Raw genomic sequence first — 7703 nt, forward strand, 5'->3', positions numbered from 1 at the left:
TAATTACAGTGGGGGACTTCAATACACTGTTATCATGACTAGACAGAACTTCTCATAAGAGAATCAGTAAAGAAACAAAGACTCTGAATAATATATTAGAGGATCTGGACCTAATAGACATATACAGAACCTTACATCCAAAAACAGCAGGGTATGCATTCTTCTTAAGTGCACCTGAATCATTCTCCAAGATATATCACATGCTAGGCCACAGAGAAAGACTCAATGAATTCAGAAAGATGGAACGCATACAAAATAATTTTTCTGACGACAGGGGAATGAAGCTAGAAGTCTGCAATGGCCAGAGAACCAGATTAGGCACAAAGATATGGAAGTTTTACAACACACACATAGAAAACAGTGAGTTAAGAATGAAATCTCAAATCAATAACTATCTTGAAACCAATGAAAATTTCAACACAACATATAAAAATGTATAGGGTGCAGCAAAAGCTTTACTGTGAGAGAAATTAATAGACATAAATTCATACATCAAAAAAGAAGAAAGAGCTAAAGTCGAGGACCTAACTGCACATCTGGAGAAATTAGTTTAAAAAAATAGCAAACTATCCCAAAGGAAGAAGAAAGAAAGAACAAAGATCAGAGCAGAATTAAATGAAAAAGAAAATAAGAAAGTGCTAGCATAAATAAAGAAAACAAAGAGCTGGTTCTTTGAGAAGATCAATAAAATTGAAAAACCCTTAGTTAGACTGAGAAAGAAAAAAAGAAAGGAGATGGAAATACACAAAATATGAAACAAGAAAGAGGTATCACCACTGATCCCACAAAAATACAGAGTTTCATAAGAGAAAAATTTCAAAAACTTTATGCCAACAAGAAGGACAATTTAGAGGAAATGGACAAATTCCTAGAAACACATAAGCAGCCTACACTAATGAAAGAAGAAATTGAAGATCTCAACAAACTAAGCCTTTGGTCAGATGACTTTAGAGGTGAATTCTACCAAACATTCCAGAAAGAAATAATAGTAATCTGCTTACACTCTTTAAAAAAATCAAAATAGAAAGAACATTACCTAACTCATTCACTGATGCCAACATTACCCTCATACCAAAGCCAAACAAAGACACCACAAGAAAGGAAAATTAAAGAACATTCTCTGTAATGAAAATTGATGCTAAAATCCTCAACAAAATACTTGCTAATAATATTCCAGAACACATCAAATGAATTATACACCATGACCAAGTAGGTTTCATCCCTGATATGCATAGATGGGCCCACATAGGAAAATTAATCAATGTAATATACCACATAAACAGATCAAAGGAAAAAATCACATGCAAATATCTGTAGATGGAGAAAAAGCATTTGATAAAATACAGCAAGCTTTCCTGATAAAAACACTGCTAAAGACAGGAATAGAAGGAAACTTTCTGAACATGATAAAGGGTACAGCTAGTATCATTTACAATGTTGAAATCCTAAAATATTTCTCTCTAAGATCAAGAGCATTTCTGTACACCAATAACAATCAATCTGAGGAGTAAGTCAAGAAAAAATGCCATATACAATAGTAAATTGAAAACTTAAATACCTAGGAATAAATTTAACTAAAGACGTGAAGAGTTATACACAGAATACTACACGGCACTGTTAAAGGAAATCAAAAAAGACTTAAGTAAATGGAAGAATACTCCCTGTTCATGAATAGGAAGACTAAATATCATCATGAGTCTATCCTAACCAAAGTGACCTACAGATTTAATACAATTCCAATAAAAATTAACACAGCATTCTTTAAGGAACAGGAAAAACTAACTATGAAATTTATTTGGAAGGTAAAGGGACCCCAAAAAGCCAAGGACATATTGAAATAGAAAAAAAGAAAAATGAAATCAGAGGAACCACACTACCTAATTCTAAAACATACTACAGAGTTACAGTTCTTAAATTGCATGGTATTATCACAAGGATAGACATACTGAGCAATGGAGTCAAATAGAGAGATATAATATTTGACAAGGCAATCAAGGCCACTCAACTGGAAGAGAATGATCTCTTCAACAAATGGTCCTGGGACAATCAGATATCCATATGCAAAAGAATGAGACAGGATTTCCATCTCACACCTTATACAAAAATTAACTCAAGATGGATCAAAGATCTAAATATAAGACCCAAGACAATAAAGACCTTGGAAGACAATGAAAGGAAGCATCTACAGGACCTTGTAATAGGAAATAACTTCATGAATTTCACACCCAAACAATGACCAGTGAAAGAAAAAGCAGAAAAATGAGACCTCCTCAAAATTAAAACCTTTTGCACCTCAAAGGAGTTTATCAAGAAAGTGAAAAGACAGCCTACACAATGGTAGAAAACATTTGGTAAACATATATGTTTAGGAGCCTGATATCCAACATATATAAAGAAATTCTATATCTTGAAAATACAAAATCAAACAACACATTTAAAAAAAGGGCAAGAGATTTGAACAAACACAGGGAAATGCCAATCAAAATTACAATGAGATACCACCTTACACCCATTAAACTGGCAACTATTAAAAAACAGAGAAGTACAAATGTTGGAGTGAATGTGGAGAAATGGGAACCCTCATCCACTACTGGTGGGAAAATAGAAGGATCCAGCTATTGTGGAGGACAATTTGGTGGTTCCTCAAAGAACTAGCTATAGATTTGTCATATTACCCAGCAATTCCACTGCTGAGTTTGTACCCAGAACTGAAAACAATGACAAAAATGTATATATGAACACAAAAATTCATAGCGGCATTACTCACTATTACCAAAAGTTGGAATCAACCCAATGCCCATCAACAGATTATTGGATAAACAAAATGTGGTATATACATACAATGGAATGCTACTCAGCTGTAAGAAGGAATATAGTACTAACACATGGGATAAAATGGATGAATCTTGAGAACCTTATATTGAGTGAAGCAAGCCAGGCATTGATAGATGAATATTACATGATCTCTCTGGTCTGAATTCACTTAATCAGGCTCTCTCAGATAGCCAGAGACTGGATGATAGGCTTACAGGAAATAGTCGTGAAGAGGAAGGCTGTGTGCTGATGCCTACAAAGATGAAATCTATGATAAAGGAGAGGTAAATAGTTGTGCAGTGAAGGGATACGATAGCATACAAATGTTATTGGAGGGGCTTTGCAGGTTTGAGGGGTCTAGGGTTGGGAGGATGGGTCAGATGGTCCATGTAATTGGGGGCAAAGTTCCAGGGGAGCAGATGAACATACGAGATTGTCAGCTACATGGTTGAAACTATAATTTTGAGAAAAGTCTTTAGAAAATATAATAAGGAAGGGTTACTTCCTTAAAGTGTTTGACAGGGGGTATCTGGCACAGGGTGCACCTGGGCAGGTTTCTAGGGAGTATGTGAGCACTCATCTTGTCATAGTGTGTTATATAAGTGGGTGGAGACCCATACAATGAGTGGGAAGGTATTGTAGCCCCATCCAGGGGAGACCTGATGTTCTCAACAGAGGAGAGTGTATCTCTCAAGAGCACGATTGGCTCTCAATGAGGGAGGACAGTCTAGTGTATCAAGCCCTCAGTATTGCTGCAAGTATCTATGAATCTTGTCCTTTAAGCAGTGAAACTTGGTTTTCACTGTAGGCCCTTAGGGGAGAGGGAATGAGGAATAGAATAGATGGAAGAGGAGGTACTGGGGGGCTATGGAAGTGTTCCACAAGATCATGCAATGATGTATATAGGCCATGTTAAATTTCACCAAAAATTTATAAAATGGTGTAGCTTAAAATGTAAATCATACGATAACAAAAAATTTAAGAAAGCATACAGACTAAAATACGAACCACAATGAAAACTATAAAGAACAATGTTTAGTAGTTATGTTTCAATATCTGTACATAAGCTGTAGCAAATATAACATCCACATTTAAAAAGAACACTGCTGGGGAAGGGGTAAAATGATTTGATGTTGGGTATATGGGAGTCCCCTATATTGTATATGTGACTTTACTGTGATCTAAAACTTTTTTGAAGACAAAATTAAAAATAAAAAAAGGATGTAGACACTGAGGAAGGAATGGAAGTGATTTCCTTGCCCTGTTTATACAGGCCAACACCTATTACAGTGATGAAAGGCAAAATATCAAAAACAAAGTTTTATGATATTTTTCATTTTTTAATACCTTAATTTATTTTTTATTTAATTTTTAGTTTTTATAAATTATTATATGTTCTCTTTCTAATCTTTAATCCTATCATTACTATTTCATTTTCCTGTTAGTTGAATTTGGTGATATATTAGACTTCATTTTTGAAGAAATTTCGATCAGAAAGTATTCAAATATTGCCGGGGAGGATCGCTAGCATGGAGCATCATTGATGCGGGACACATGGTTGGGAGAGAGTTCTCCAGGGAATGTATATAGGGCATATAAATATGTTTGAATGTTATTTGGATATTGTCATAGTGGATAGAGTTATACATGGCAACTGAGGGAGTGCTGAGTTCCCATCCTGGGAAGCTCTTTCTCATTCCCCAATGGAACAGCAACAGTCCTCAAGTTCAAGGGCAATGAGCACTGAAGAAGGATGGTCCAATAATGGACCCTTGATACTGAGGACTATGCTTATGAGCCTGTGTGCTTGAAATATCAACTAGTCCAGGAGCAGCAGGGTACCTGAGAGTTACCTCCTGAGAGCCTCCATGTTACTCAAATGTGGCCACTCTCTAAGCCAAACTCACCATGTAAATACATTACCTTCTCCCCAGTGTGGGACATGACTCCCAGGAGAAGCCTCTCTGGTGCTTAGGGATTACTACCATGAACCAGCTGGTGATGCAACTAGTAAAAGACCTTGAATAAAAGGGGAAAATGGTAAAGCCAACTGAGTTTATATGGCTAAGAGATGTTGCAGAAACCTGTACGAATGTGGTAATGGAAAAAAAAAAAACACAAAAGAAATAATGCAATGGGGCTCAGGGGACCATCATCTCCAAAGAAATGAGGCAATTTCATCTTTATTACGCTATCCTTTTATATCTTTTTGCTGACCTACCAAATCCATTCTCCTTATCCAGCTCTGACAATGATTGTTACTTCAGCCTCTCTTCCCATCTTCTCTTAGACATAGAACAGGAGTTAGGAGAATGCTGAGTTCCTTTTAATCCCAAGTACATGTGGTTATTCTCTGAATCATCATTCTTTGTGCCCTTTTCCCAGAAGATGACTGCTTTCTTTGTGTCTTTTGTCCCAGATGATGACTGCACCTTAACCAAGGTCACAGCATTCTCACAAAGAAACTTAAAAAATGAGTTGGGAGGTCATCAGAGGGGACATGCTTATGCACTTCTCAAAAGGATCCCAGAGACAGCCAGAGTAGATACAACTTCAGGTAGTGGTGATCCTGAGGGTTATGAATACACACAGGTTCTCCACTCATAGCAGATGGCTGTGGAGTTTAGTGCCTTGCCAGTGGCCCTGCTTTGGAATTTGTGCTCCTGAGTGTGATGGAGTTGGACTCAGATGGGACTTCTCTATTCATGCCTCTTCTGTCACTTTTACTGAACTTGTGGTTGGCACCGGGGTTACTGTATTCAAGGAGACTTGAATCTCTGGAATGTTCATGTGCCAGCTGGGCCCTGAGCCTCAGCAATGTTGCATCAGCTATTCTCTGGATCATTGTACTAACTCAGTCACCTAAAAGGGAGGTGAGTATGGTCAACCACTGCAACAGGGAACTAAAAGAATCTACAACTGCCAGCAGGAGAATCACATTCATTAGCCATGTGTGATATAAGCCCCCTCTTGATTTAGAGGTGGAGTGAACATCACTATCCCATGTTCCACAGGATGGAGGAATAAAATATGGTTTAGAGTGGGCTTACTAGTAATCTGTAGAAAATTGTACTTCTAGTAATGGAAAAAAATGTATCTTTGAGGTGGAGACAGTGGCCATGGGAGTTGGTGAGGGCAAGGAAATGGAAGAAGTGGTGTGACATGTGGGCATTTTTGGGATTTGAGTTGTCCTGAATGATATTACAGGAACAGATGCAGGATGCTATCTATCCTGCCATAATCCACTGAAGGGACTGAGGGAGAGTGTAAACTACAATGTAAACCATAATCCATCAGTGTAACACTGCTCCAAATGTTTTCACCAAATTCAATGTTTGTACCACACTCATTAAAGACATTGTTGATGTAGGAGGAGTGGATGGGGTGGGGAGTGAGGTATATTGGAACCTCTTATACTTTTTAATGTAATATTTTGTGTGATCTATGTATCTTTAAAAGAATAGACAGTAAAAATACTTCAATTCTTTAAAAAAAGAACTCTTGGTGTCCCCTAAACATCTGTTCACCAAACACTCTTCTGTGGAAGACAAACAATTCCCCCTGAGATGTCCACACCCCTATCCTGAGAATCTGCAAATATGCTACCTTACATGGCAAAAATTTCTTTGCAAAGGCAATTAGGGATTGGATCTTTAGATGGTGAGATATCCTGGATTATCTGGTGTGTGCATTGCAATCACTAAGTCTTGAAAGTGGTTAAGTATGGTTAGAGAGATGCAAATAAGGACAGGGTGCTGGTACTGGCTTGAATTTGGAGAAAGAGGGCCTCTGGCCAAGGCATGCTTCTAGAAGCCACCACCTTCTACTCATGAGCCACAAAACCATGAGGATGTCAGTCCTATAACTGCACAGGACTGCATTCTGCCAGCAATTCCAAAGAGCATGGATTAGCTTTCCTCAGAGCTCCAGAAAGGACAGTAGCTTGCCAACACTCAATTTTATCCTGGTGAGACCCATTTCAGACTTGCCCATCAGAATTGAAAGGCAGTACATTTGTACTCTTCTAAGTCACTAAAGTTGTGGTAATTTTCATGGCGGAATAGAAAACTAATTCCTTCTCTATGTCTATGGTTGACAATTTCATCCTTCCAGGTGCTCGGATCAGCAAGGTGAGCATCATTCCTGACTTTTTTCTCTCTTACCTCACATCAGAGCCATCAGGAAATGATTCTGGTTTCCTCTCCTGTAAATACCCAGATCCACCTGCATCTATTGCCTTGGACTCAGCCATCACCTCTCATCTGAACTACTGCCAGAGCCTCCTCATTGATCTAAACCTCTGTTCTCATCAGAATAGCTAGTCATCCTTCAAAAATATAAATAAGGTCATGTGTCACTTTTCTCAAAGCCCAGCAATTTCTCCCCACAAATCCAAGTTCTCTCAGTGGCCTTCCGGGTCAACACGATTTGGCTACCCACTAACTCTCTACCATCTTCTCTGACTACTCACCACCCCCCAACTCTGAAATAACCCCACCACCCTCCTCACTGTTCTTCAACCCCAGCAGCCATGTTCTATCCTCAGCACTTCCTCTTCCTTGTCCTCGTCCCCTTTTCCACCTCTTCATTTCCTTCATATATTTCCTTTTGTATACTTCATGCTTGTCAAGAGACTTTCAAAAGTGTTCTGGATAGAGTTCCAGAACCTCTAGGTGAGGGGTTCTTAGGCAGGGGGTTCGTGACTTTGAATTGAAAATTTAAAAAAAATCATTATTCTTCCGTGGATGTGTTGGAACAGGTGTGATATATTTATTAAATATTATGCAGCATAGTGTGGACTTAGTATGATTTTTGTTTTGATGTAGCAAGTTCCCAGGGCAGTGAATAACTGCCTGAAAAAAGGTTTGTAAGAATGGTGTAGATGGTTT

This window comes from Dasypus novemcinctus, chromosome 22 (assembly GCF_030445035.2).
Source record: "Dasypus novemcinctus isolate mDasNov1 chromosome 22, mDasNov1.1.hap2, whole genome shotgun sequence".
In the NCBI taxonomy this organism is placed as follows: domain Eukaryota; kingdom Metazoa; phylum Chordata; class Mammalia; order Cingulata; family Dasypodidae; genus Dasypus; species Dasypus novemcinctus.